Source organism: Syngnathus acus, chromosome 13 (assembly GCF_901709675.1).
Source record: "Syngnathus acus chromosome 13, fSynAcu1.2, whole genome shotgun sequence".
Taxonomy (NCBI): domain Eukaryota; kingdom Metazoa; phylum Chordata; class Actinopteri; order Syngnathiformes; family Syngnathidae; genus Syngnathus; species Syngnathus acus.
Window position 1 is genome coordinate 1,081,035 of NC_051098.1, and position 13,169 is coordinate 1,094,203.

At 47.5% G+C, this 13,169-nt stretch overlaps 2 long non-coding RNA genes across 2 annotated transcripts; both read left to right on the top strand.

The window, feature by feature from the left end:
- The first annotated feature begins 2,689 nt into the window (after window positions 1-2,689).
- On the top strand, window positions 2,690-5,282 carry LOC119132895. The gene is made up of 3 exons (XR_005099980.1): window positions 2,690-2,772; window positions 4,882-5,194; window positions 5,270-5,282. It is a non-coding gene; the product is annotated as an uncharacterized LOC119132895 (long non-coding RNA).
- Window positions 5,283-5,327: 45 nt separating this feature from the next.
- LOC119132888 lies at window positions 5,328-5,814 on the top strand. Its single transcript, XR_005099974.1, has 2 exons — window positions 5,328-5,551; window positions 5,652-5,814. It is a non-coding gene; the product is annotated as an uncharacterized LOC119132888 (long non-coding RNA).
- The last annotated feature ends 7,355 nt before the right edge of the window (window positions 5,815-13,169 follow it).

Here is a 13,169-nt window from a genome sequence, read left to right on the forward strand (position 1 = left end):
CGCTAGCCCCAGAAGCTCATGATGCAGCCGGCTCGCCGGGCAGCACACGCCGGAGGAGGAGTAAGCGTAGGCGGTGTGACCGGCGGCGAAAGCGCGGCTGTCGAGGTGGGCTAACGGCTAAGCTTAAAGCTAACCCCAACAAACCGCCGCTTCCATCCATCTTCCTCTCCAACGTCCGCTCACTGGATAATAAAATGGACCATCTACAACTGGAACTCTCTTCAAAGAGGGAGGTTAGAAACTGCTGCGCTCTCATCCTGACGGAGACATGGCTGAACTCATCAATACCGGACAACGGCGTTAGCCTGGAGGGGCTCGCTACATTCCGCGCCGACAGAAACAGCGAGCTAAGCGGTAAATCCCGAGGAGGTGGGCTGTGTGTCTACATCAACAACAACTGGTGCAAAAATGCTAGATCTGTCGCCAGCTTCTGCTCTTCGGACATCGAGCTTTTGACTGTTAACTGCAGACCCTTCTACCTGCCCAGAGAGTTTACTGTTGTTAGCATCACGGCTGTGTATGTGCCTCCTAGCGCTAATACTAAAGAGGCCATGAGTGTTCTCTATCGGACAATCAGTGAGCTGCAATCCAGGCACACAGAGGGTGTTTTCATCATTGCTGGGGACTTCAACCAGGCTAACATGAAGACTATTCTCCCTCATTTTTACCAACACGTGGATTTTCCAACTCGGGGAGAGAACACTCTGGACTTGGTTTACACCAATATAAAGGATGCATTCAGAGCAGCCCCCCGCCCCCACCTCGGCTCTTCAGACCACCTATCTGTTATGCTAATCCCTGCATACAGGCCCCTGCTGATCAGAGCAAAACCCACAGTGAAGCAGGTGAGGGTGTGGTCTGAGGGGGCCATGGAGGCACTCCAGGACTGCTTTGAGTGCTCTGACTGGGACATGTTCAAATCAGCAGCAACATATGACAATCAGATCGACATTGATGAGTACGCCATGACTGTGTCAGCCTACATCAACAAATGCACCGAGGACGTCAGCACCACTAAGAACATCATCACCCGAGCCAACCAACGACCCTGGATGACTGAGGAGGTACGTCATACGCTACGAGCACGGAACTCAGCCTTCAAGTCTGGCGACAAGGAGGCACTGAGGACAGCGAGAGCCAACTTGAACCGTGCCATCAGGCTAGCGAAGCGAAGCCACAGTCGAAAAATTCAGGATTTTTTCCACAACGCCAATAACACCAGGAGTATGTGGCAAGGCATACGGGCGATCACGGACTACAACTTAGCCTCCCCCCCGGTGGGTGAGGTTGATGCTGACTTCCTAAATGGTCTAAATAACTTCTTTGGGCGGTTTGAGGCACTAAACAGCACTCCTGCAGTTAAAACTGTTCCCTACCAGGAAGAGGAGGCCCTCTGCCTTGACTCAGCCGACGTGTGGAAGACTCTGAGAAGAGTCAACCCACGTAAGGCCCCAGGCCCCGACAACATACCTGGGCGGGTGTTCATGGAATGTGCAGGCCAGCTGGCTGGTGTCATCACAGACATTTTTAACATCTCGCTGGACCAAGCCAAAGTGCCAGTATGCTTCAAGGCTGCCTCCATCATTCCGGTGCCGAAGAAACCTCAAATCACCTCATTGAATGACTACAGACCTGTGGCACTGACTCCCATCATGATGAAGTGCTTCGAAAGGCTGCTCAAAGAACACATCGTCTCCAGACTCCCCCCAACATTCGATCCGTTCCAGTTTGCCTACCGGCAGAACCGCTCTACTGAGCATCCGCTGCAGGTCCACCAGGTTCTGCAATAGTTTTTTCCCTGCTGTCGTCAGACTGTTGAACATTCAAATGTAGCATTCCTCTGCACACTTGTAAATACTGCTTTTGTCTCCTGCACTGTTTACATACTTTATCACTGCTGTACTTTGTACTTTATACTTATCTTATTTCATATTTTTATATAGAATGTCACTTTTTAACCAGCCGCAATACCACTACATTGTTGAAAGCCGTATGCAACGAAATTTCGTTTTGTGTACACCCAGTGTTGACAAAATGACAATAAAGTTTGTCTAAGTCTAAGTCTAAGTCTACATGCAGCTCATTCAAGTGCATTGCCTGCAAACTGTCCGGTCCTACTCCTACCATTGTCGCCACTGTTTACCATCCACCTAAGACCCACCCCGAGTTTTTAAATGGCATTGCTGCTCTTCTTGCCCATCTCTCCACTCTCTCACCTAACGTGATTCTACTGGGTGATTTCAATATCCACATGGACAACACTACTCCCCCCCTCAACCGCGACTTCTCATCCTGCCTTGAGAGCTCCGGTTTTCACATCTTCACCGACTTCCCTACCCACATTAAAGGTCATACACTGGATTTAATCTGTTGCTCCGGTCTCACTCCCTCCAACTGTACAGCTGATCATCTCGCCATCGCGGACCACTTCCTCCTCTCATTTAAAGTCACAGAGATAAACAATGCACTTAACTTCGATGTATATTGTTATGCAAAGGAGGCAGGTACATTCTATTGTTATGCAAATGAGGCATGTATATCCATTGTTATGCACATGATGCAGGTGTATTCCACTGTTATGCAAATGAGCTTTATGCAAATGCTGCAGGTGTATGTCTATTGCTATGCAAATGAGCTATATGCAAATGATGCAGGTGTATGTCTATTGTTTTGCAAATGAGGTAGGGGGTGCACTGTCACCAAGATAACGCCAGGGGGCGTTGTAAGGTGTTATGTTGGGGGGCATGTCCAGGTGTGGTTTTAAGGAGAGGGGTTGTCATGCCTCGTCCCCAGTTTTGCTGTGTATAGGTTGTCATCGTTTCTGTGTCTGTGTGCTCGCCCCTCCCCTCCTGTGTGCCCATGATCAGTGTGATCATACTCACCTGCCTCTTGTTAACTGTGTTGTATTTAAGTTCTGTTTGTGTGCCACTCGATGTCAGAGCATTGTGGACAATGCATGTGTCACTGCCACGAGGTTGTTTGGTTCCTGTCTTTTGAGTTTGCTGCAATAAACCCTGGTCCAAGCTGCATTTGGTCATCCTGCTCCATTTCTACACTCTGTTCGTGACAGAATGCTCCGACCACTACAGCGACCAGCGCTTGGACCTCCCTCTACCATCAGCTCCCACTGCGACGCCCGATCCACGTCCATCGCCCGAGCAGGTTCCAGCGCGATCGGCTCCGCTGTCGCCATCGGACTTCGCTGCCGCGATGACGGACACGCGGCCGCCATCGGAGTTCCTCCCGGCGCCATCGGCTGCGAGAGTCATCGGACTTCGCTGCCGCGACGCCGGACACGCGGCCGCCATCGGAGTGCCTCCCGGCGCCATCGGCTGCGAGAGTCATCGGACTTCGCTGCCGCGACGCCGGACACGCGGCCGCCATCGGAGTGCCTCCCGGCGCCATCGGCTGCGAGAGTCATCGGACTTCGCTGCCGCGACGCCGGACACGCGGCCGCCATCGGAGTGCCTCCCGGCGCCATCGGCTGCGAGAGTCATCGGACTTCGCTGCCGCGACGCCGGACACGCGGCCGCCATCGGCGTGCCTCCCGGCGCCATCGGCTGCGAGAGTCATCGGACTTCGCTGCCGCGACGCCGGACACGCGGCCGCCATCGGAGTGCCTCCCGGCGCCATCGGCTGCGAGAGTCATCGGACTTCGCTGCCGCGACGCCGGACACGCGGCCGCCATCGGAGTGCCTCCCGGCGCCATCGGCTGCGAGAGTCATCGGACTTCGCTGCCGCGACGCCGGACACGCGGCCGCCATCGGAGGGCCTCCCGGCGTCATCAGACTCGCGGTCGCCATCGGGCTCCACCCCAGCGTCGCAGGGCCCTTTGACGTCGCCCGACTTCAAGCCAGCTGCACCGGACGCGCGATCGTCCCACTGCTGCGGCGCGTGGTGGCTCTTGCTGCTGCCAGAGCTCCGCCTTACGAATGCCGCTGATCGCGGTCCGGACTTTCGAGTGCCGCTGATTGCGGCGAGGACTTTTCTTTTTTTGCCGCCCGAGTGCGGGTTTTGCGTGAGTTGCCGCCCAATTGCGGTTCGGTTCCCCTAGTCGCCGCCCGAGCGCGGTTCTGTCCCCGAGTTGCCGCCGTTTGCGGTTCCGTTTCCCCGAGTTGCTGCCTATTGCGCGTCAGGCCCCCAGTGTGTGCCGCGAGTGTGGCCCTGGGCCCCTGGACGCCGCCAGAGTGCGGTTCTGTGCCCCAAATCGCCGCCCGAGTGCGGTTCTGTGCCCCAAGTCTCCGCCCGAGTGTGGTTCTGTGCCTCAAGTCGCCGCCGTTTGCGGTTCTGTTTCCCCGAGTTGCTGCCGATTGCGCGTCAGGCCCCCAGTGTGTGCCGCGAGTGTGGCCCTGGGCCCCTGGCCGCCGCTGCGTGCAGTTCTGTTCCCCAAGTCGCCGCCCGAGTGCGGTTCTGTGCCCCAAGTCGCCGCCCGAGTGCGGTTCTGTGCCCCAAGTCGCCGTCGTGCGCGGTCCAGGCTATTTTAGAGACCAGTAGGGTCGTCTGGACTGGTGCGCTGCCCCCCCCCCCCCACCGTGGGGGGTTGGGTTTTTGGGACGTCGGGAGCCGTCCCTTGTGGGGGGGGTTCTGTCATGCCTCATCCCCAGTTTTGCTGTGTATAGGTTGTCATCGTTTCTGTGTCTGTGTGCTCGCCCCTCCCCTCCTGTGTGCCCATGATCAGTGTGATCATACTCACCTGCCTCTTGTTAACTGTGTTGTATTTAAGTTCTGTTTGTGTGCCACTCGATGTCGGAGCATTGTGGACAATGCATGTGTCACTGCCACGAGGTTGTTTGGTTCCTGTCTTTTGAGTTTGCTGCAATAAACCCTGGTCCAAGCTGCATTTGGTCATCCTGCTCCATTTCTACACTCCGTTCGTGACAGGGGTGGACCTACTGCTGGTATATTTAAGGTGGGGGTATTGATCGTTTTGAGAAGACACGCCAGCACATGAGCTCTGATCGGAGGAGTGCGTCAAAAAGTTGGAGAGCGTCAAAAGTTGTTTCGAGATGGTTAAAGGTAAGTCATGCTACTATTTATACCAGTATAATAATAATAATAATAATACACTAAGATTATCATATAAAACATGATGTAATGTGTATGTAATATCATGCAGATATAACCGTATTTGCTGACGTACATGAAGTATTTGATGACGACTTCAGTGGCGTTTATTTAACGCAATCAGACTACGGTGAGGCAACCGTTCACCTACGCTAGTTAATATAAATGCTATTAGTTGGTGATTTATTTTTTATGTATGTAACAGATCTCGTGGCCGCGGCCCCTAGACAAAAAGACCCGCTGATACAAACTGGTTTTGAAGCCCCGACTCTAAAGGACAGCTCTGGACGTCATTTTGAGGCATCAAAGACGGCAGAGTCATCAGAGTCACGTGATAGCGCCCAAATCATACCCCCCTCCGGCCGACAGGAGGTTGTCAAGAGCATAGAGATGGAAGAGGAAGCATCCACAGACAAAGAATTAGCGGAGGCTTTATCTGTTTACGAGGACGATAAACTTCCTCAAGAGTCGATAAACAAAGTCAGAGGTATTCCTTCTTTTTTTCTCTTTCTATGTTATAATTTGAATGTTTTTTTTTGATGGTATTAAAACGATTTAACAGTTTTTTTTTTAATATCTACTTCCAGTTAAGCGTAGTGACACAGGACGGTTTCAAAGAACGAGAAAGAGCAGACGTGCAGCCTTCCACAACACGCGTCACTCAACCACCAAGGTGTCTGAGTCGACAAGCGAGAGCCATCACCACAAGACAAGGCGTCCTATAAAGTGCAGTGGTAACTGTATTTACAAGAATCGGTTACAAGAATGTTTTAAGGTAATACGTATTCTGACAGATTTGGCCGAATCAGATTTTTTTTTTTTTTTTTTTTTGCTACACTGTGTTGTTTCTATTGTGATTTTCATAAAAAGAAATACAATGGAGCATGCTAACCTTACGTCAGCAGAGTCGGATTTCTTAAGATTAAAGATTAAAGATTAAAGTCCCAATGATCGTCACACACACACCTGGGTCTGGTGAAATTTGTCCTCTGCATTTAACCCATCCCCGTGTGATTTTAATCCATCCCCTGGGGGAGAGGGGAGCAGTGAGCAGCAGCGGTGCCGCGCTCGGGAATCAGTTGGTGATGTTAACAAACATTGACGAATTAGATTTACAGCTACCTTGTGAAACAGACCAAAGAAGTGATACACCTGAGCTAGATTTGTCAAACACTAACAATGATTTGCCGTCAACCAGTGCTTCTACAAGCCAAATATCAGATTTGCTCAACATTGTGAACAATGCCATGTTAGAGGGGGGAGACACAGACAGTCCTGATATTCTGGCCCACTTACAAGTTGTCGTAAACGAGCTAAACAGTCAAAGTCAGAATGACGGTAGACAAAGTCCTACACTGATCCCGTCACAATTGCTAAACATGATAGCAGAATTAAATAACCAAGCTAACGGTAGCAGCGGGCGTAGCAGTCCTGATATTCCTGCTCAACTGCTAAACATGATCCAAAATCTAAATACGCAGCCTCTGATTGACCCAACGACCGTTAAGCCTATCGATCATGAGATAGATGTTAATGATGACAGCACACCTGTATTCCAACACCATCGTGACAATGCTTCTGTAATAACTGGTAACATGCCACCGCCATTTCAACCTAACAACTGCTCGGTTATAATCGATCACGAGATAGATGTTATTGATCACAGCGCACCAGCGTTTCAAGACATACCCCACCAATCTAACAACAGTTCTGTAATAACTGATCAACGCGGCGGTTCTGTTGTAGTTAATAGACCGCATTTCAATAATATTGAGGTAAGGCGGCATTTAAATATACCATCACAAACAAACAGCAATGATTTTGCAACCTTTTACCTCCAGATTGAGGAAAAAATAGATGACGTCTTGCGAAAGGTTGATGTACGAACACAGCCAGGTGACGTGATTCAAGTCGAGAAAGTGGCTGGAAATGATAGGGCCCACGTTTACCAGCAAAAGAGCGACATAAACAGTGTCAGAGATAATGTATCGGCTCTGCTTGAACGTCTAGCTCAATCAAATGTAGAGCTTCTGGCTGATGAGAATTTAGAGCTTATTGTCCAAATAGTCACCCCATTACGTGGCGGAATGCGTCGTCGACTGGTGAACAGTACCAACAAAGAAATTTTGAAGCGGAAAAAACGACACTTGCACATACCTCGTAATAAGGATAACCGTCTATGCTTTGCTCTTTCACTAACCTATCTGCTAAATGACACGCTAACATCAAAACAGGCCGTAAGACAAGCACGACTTTTACATGAGAGTGTGGGTTTGGATTGTCAAACACCTGTGAGTCTGGGCGATGTACATAAATTTGAAAAAGTTCTCAGACGGAAAATAACTGTAATGTACCGAAAAGAAGACAGCCGGCCCATGACTTTCTTCGACACACATTACCCTAAAACAGACGAAGACACTATTTGTCTTACACCTCGAGAATCATTACTACGGCGTGAAAACGATAGAGGCATTCGTAGGGCATGCATATTTTTGCAGACACTGCTACAGAGGCCATGAAAATTGGCGATTCCATCACTGTGAGGGGCACTGTAACATTTGTCTCGATCCTCGTTGTAAACAACGACGATTTAAACAGGTCATCTGCCCCGATTGTAACAAAACTTGTCGTAATGAGGAATGCTTTGCCAAACATAAAGAGTTTCGAGCGACGAATCGTGTGAGCAACTGCACCTCATACAAAAAGTGCTTGCAATGCGGTCTCCAATATTATGTGAAAGCTGATGGTACCGGTGTTAAACATCGCTGCCCCGTTAAAAGATGCGCCGTGTGTGATGAGATCTTAAACCAAGGTGATGATGCCTTGCTGAACCCGCACATGTGCTACATGCAGCCCATCAAGCCTCAACCACCTTGCAAAAATGTAGTCTACTATGATTTTGAAACCTATGTAGATGCATATGGTTTACACAAACCCTTATCTGCTGTAAATCAAATAGACTAGCGAAACAATGGTTTGGTACAGACTGTTGACAAATTCCTCACATTTTTTCGAAACCCCCGGTTTAAACAAACGACATTTGTTGCACATAATGCGAGAGGCTTTGATTCATACATCTTGATAAAGAGAATGCTTGAATTAGGTATCAAACTTGACATTCTGATGCAGGGGAGCAAGGTTCTATCATTTGTCGATTTAGACACAAAATCTCGTTATATAGACTCGTTGTCATTCTTAACGATGCCGCTAAGTGCGATGCCTAAGGCCCTGGGCCTTGTAGACAAATCAAAGGGCTGTTTCCCACATAAATTCAGCTCTTTAGAACATCTAAACTACGTAGGATGTCACCCTGACCCTACGTACTACGATGTCGAACGAATGTCACCCTCTCAACGAGCTAAGTTTGATGAATGGTACGACAAAGAAGCTAACGGTGTGTTCGATTTTGCTAAACAGGCGATAGCCTACTGTGAGAACGATGTTGATTTGCTAATGCAAGGATGTGAGAAATTCAGGAGCGAGTATTTTGAGGCCACTGGAACAGACCCTTTCAACGCCGTCACAATAGCCTCGGCGTGCATGAAAGTTTTTGGCACTAATTTCCTAACCCCTCAAACACTAGCCATTACGCCTTCAGACAACTACATGCGTCAGTACAAAGCTTTCTCACATGATTCTATTCAATACCTGCAATGGATCATGCATAGTCAAAATATCCACATTAGACATGCATTGAACGGGGGCGAAGTTAAGATAGATAACTACACAGTAGACGGATATTCTGAAATCGGGGGCATGAAAATAGTTTTTGAGTATTTTGGTTGTTATCACCACGGCTGCGCAGAATGCTACAACCTCTCTAATATATGTCCGACAACAAAACGCCCCTTTCAGGAGAGGTTTGACACCACCCAAAAGAAAATTCAGGAACTACAGCTTAAACAAGATGTGCACCTTGTAATTATGTGGGAGCACGAATGGTTGCAAATGAAAAAATTGAACATAGAGGTTAAGGAATTCCTGAAAAAAACCAAATTCCCTACACCGCTCAAGCCGAGGCAGGCTCTTTTCAGAGGTCGAACAAACACATTTGTTTTAAGATACACGGCAGAAGCTGACGAGAGGGTGTTGTACTTTGATGTCACATCATTATATCCTTTCATTAACAGTACAGGCATCTACCCTATTGGTCATCCAACGATTATCCACGGTGATTTTAAAGACCCAAGACTGTATTTCGGCTTCATAAGCGCTACCGTCAATCCGCCTCGTGGTTTGTATTTTCCTGTTTTACCTTTCAAAACAGCTAAAGGTAAACTCGTCTTCACGCTGTGTCGTACATGCGCAGAGTATAACAATCAACAGACAGCTTGTACGCATAATGAGTAAAGATCGTTAACAGGTGTTTGGACCAACCCCTGAATTTGTTAAGGCACTTGGTCTTGGTTACACCGTTGCAGATATTACAGAAGTATGGCATTACACAAGAGCGAGCAACACAATTTTCCGTGATTACATGCGAACATTTCTAAAAGGTAAACAGGAATCTTCAGGCTATCCAGCGCATACGGTCAATCAGGCTGATAGAGAAAATTACATACAGAGCTACGCGATTCATCAGGGTATCCAACTAGACCCTTCCAAAATTGGTGTAAACCCTGGAAAACGGCAAGTTTCAAAACTCTGCTTAAATAACCTGTGGGGAAAACTAGCCCAGCGTGAGAACATGACAAACACAAAAATTGTGACAAAATCTGAGGAAGTTTTTGAACTTCTGTTTTCGGGTCTGTACGATGTGAAATTCTTCCACTTTATCAGCGAAAAGCTTTCGATTGTACAGTATTGTTTCAACATAAACAATGAGATACCCGCCTCAAAAAGATCAAACGTGGCGGCTGCGTGTTTCACAACCGCATATGCACGTCTAAAAATATACAGCTATTTAGAAATTTTACAGACGCGCGTTCTTTACACCGACACAGACAGTCTCGTGTACACGGTGAAACCTGGCGAAAGTGTCCTCCCGCTAGGGGATTATCTGGGGGATTTGACAGATGAGCTTTCGAATGACAGCATTTCAGAATTTTTCTCAGCAGGGCCTAAAACATACGCTTACAGGACAAGAGCGACAGGCCGCACAGTCATGAAGGTGAAGGGGATCACGCAGACTCACGAAAGCGGTCAGAGCATCAATCTTGATAGCATGCTCAATTTGGTTCAGGGGTACATCGACACAGCAGGTGCAATCTCAGATGTGCTTTACGCACCCTAACATGGCATTGTTCGCGATAAGAGAGGGTTTCATCTCAGAAACACATCATTTTCCAAAAGGCTTCGTGTGGTATACGACAAAAGAATATTGCTCCATCAAGGCCGCACTGAACCATTTGGTTATTGATCTCTCTCTCTCTCTCTCTCTCTCTCTCTCTCTCTCTCTCTCTCTCTCTCTCTCTCTCTCTCTCTCTCTCTCTCTCTCTCCATACATACAGATGTGTGTGGAAAATGGCTTTTAACCAGATTGAATTTGACCCTAGATTAGAACTTCCTTTTTCATCCTTAATAGCTGGGCTGTCAGGTTGTGGCAAAACATTCTTTGTCAAAAACGTTTTAGAAAATCCTGAACATGTTATGAGAAAAAAACCTGATAATATTGTCTGGGTTTATACTTCATATCAACCAATGTACGATGAGCTCAAAAACATGAATAAAGACATCGTTTTTATCAAGGGGCTGCCTGAATCTTTTGATGACGAGAAGCTGTTCCCGCCGCAGCAGCACCATCTACTGGTTCTGGACGACATCATCTTCCAAGCTTCGGATAATCCGGAAGTGGTCCGAATATTCACACAATATAGACATCATAAAAATTTAAGCGTTATAATGCTAACAGAATGTATTCCATCAAGGGAAATTCAGCCGTACTATTAGTTTAAACAGTAATTATTTGATTCTGTTCAAAAACCCCAGTGATAAATTGCAAGTGAATGTTTTGGCGAATCAAATTTGTCCCAGCAACCGGAAGTTTTTTTTGGAATCTTTCGAGGATGCTACAAAAGAACCGCACGGGTATTTACTGATAGATCTGACGCCTTCGTGCCCAGAACAATATAGACTACGTACTACATAGCCAGTGGCCTGTAGTTTATATACCCAAACAATAAAACGATGACAAAGCTTTTAAAAACAAATGCGTCGTTACTCAAGTCTTTGTTTACATCCAAGCCGGCCAAACGTAAGCATTTACTTCTCAGAGGTCCGAATAGTTTAGTGAGAGCATTGTGTGAGATTGCTCTGAATCTTTTAAAAGGACATCTACCCTTGAAATCAAAACTCTATAAAAAACTAAAAAAGCAGAAGAAAAATATCGGCTTTTTGGCTGATAAGAAAAATACTCTGAAGAAGAAAAGAGCTGTGTTAGTTCAGAAAGGTGGTTTCATATTGCCTTTATTAGCGGCATTCGCACCTGTTCTGGGGAGCGTTATTAGTGGTTTTATGAACACTGCTTTACACGCTCTACACACATGCATGCACCCCCGCCCACCGCAGCAACACCATCGTGAAATTTGCGGATGATACAACCGTGGTGGGGCTCATCTCAAAGGGGGATGAGTCTGCCTACAGGGACGAAGTGGTCCAGCTATCGGAGTGGTGCGGAGAGAACAATCTGCTCCTAAACACGGCTAAAACCCAAGAACTGGTCATTGATTTTAGGAGGAAAAATAAAACGGACATTCCACCACTTATCATCGACGGGGTCTGTGTGAAGAGGGTGTCCTCCTTCCGCTACCTGGGAGTCCACATCGAGGAGGACTTCACCTGGGGCGTGAACACCTCTGAGCTGCTTAAAAAGGCCCAGCAGAGACTCTACTTTTTAAGGGTGCTGAGGAGGCACAGCATTACACAGAGACTGCTGGTGACCTTCTATCGCTGCTCCATAGAAAGCGCTTTAACGTACTGTATATGTGTTTGGTACTCCAGCTGCACTGCTGCTCAGAGGAAAAAGCTCCAAGGGGTCATCAACACAGCACAGATCATTGGCTGCCCTCTCCCCACACTGGAAGACCTACACAGAACCCGCTGTCTCAAAAAAACACAGAACATTCTGAAGGACACTTCCCACCCTGGCCACTCCCTTTTCGAACTGTTGCCATCAGGCAGACGCTACAGATTAATTAGGTCGAGGACTAGCAGATTCGCCAACAGTTTTTACCCTACAGCGGTAGTCACATTGAATGCAGCTAATCGTAAATGATTATGTCTGTGTATGTTCTTCTGTGGGTTTTTAGCTTGTTTTTTTTATCTTTTTATTCTATTTTTTATCGCATGCGCGGATCGGTTGGCACTTTTTAAATTTCGTTGTACATGTGACAATGACAAATAAAGATCTATTCTATTCTTTTGTTTTTCAAACAAAAAATTGACAAAATCCACCAGCAACTGAGCCCCTCTTCCTCTTCTCCTTACTCCTCTGAACCTCTTCCCTGATCCCTCTGCTATTTCTGCTCTCATCTCCAAATCCAAATCATCTCCATGTAAGTTAGACCCACTTCCTACTGCCCTGGTCATATCCTGCCTCCCCTCACTTCTCTCTCTTATCACTGCCATCATCCACTCCTCTCTCAGTACTGGCTCTGTTCCCTCACACTTCAAAACTGCTGCTGTCTCCCCAATTCTTGAAAAACCTGGTTCAGACCCCAACAATAACCTCCGCCCCATTTCCAACCTACCTTTCATCTCTAAAATTCTTGAAAAAATCATTGCCATTGAAGAGAGAGTAACAGCAATGTGTACATATTTTGTTAGGTTGGACAATCTCATATATACGTTTTAATGTTCACACACACACACACACACACACACACACACACACACACACACACACACACACACACACACACACACACACACACACACACACACACATTGGACTTTCTGACCATATCACTGTTATGCTAATGCCCGCAAACAGACAAAGAGTGAAAGCATACAGGCCGGTTCGCAATGACTACCACCCCGAGGCACTGACACCCATCATCACAAAGTGCTTTGAGCGGCTTGTCATGACACACATCAGATCCATTCTCCCCCCGACCCTTGACCCCTTCCAGTTTGCATACCGAGCCAAACGGTCCTCTGAGGATGCA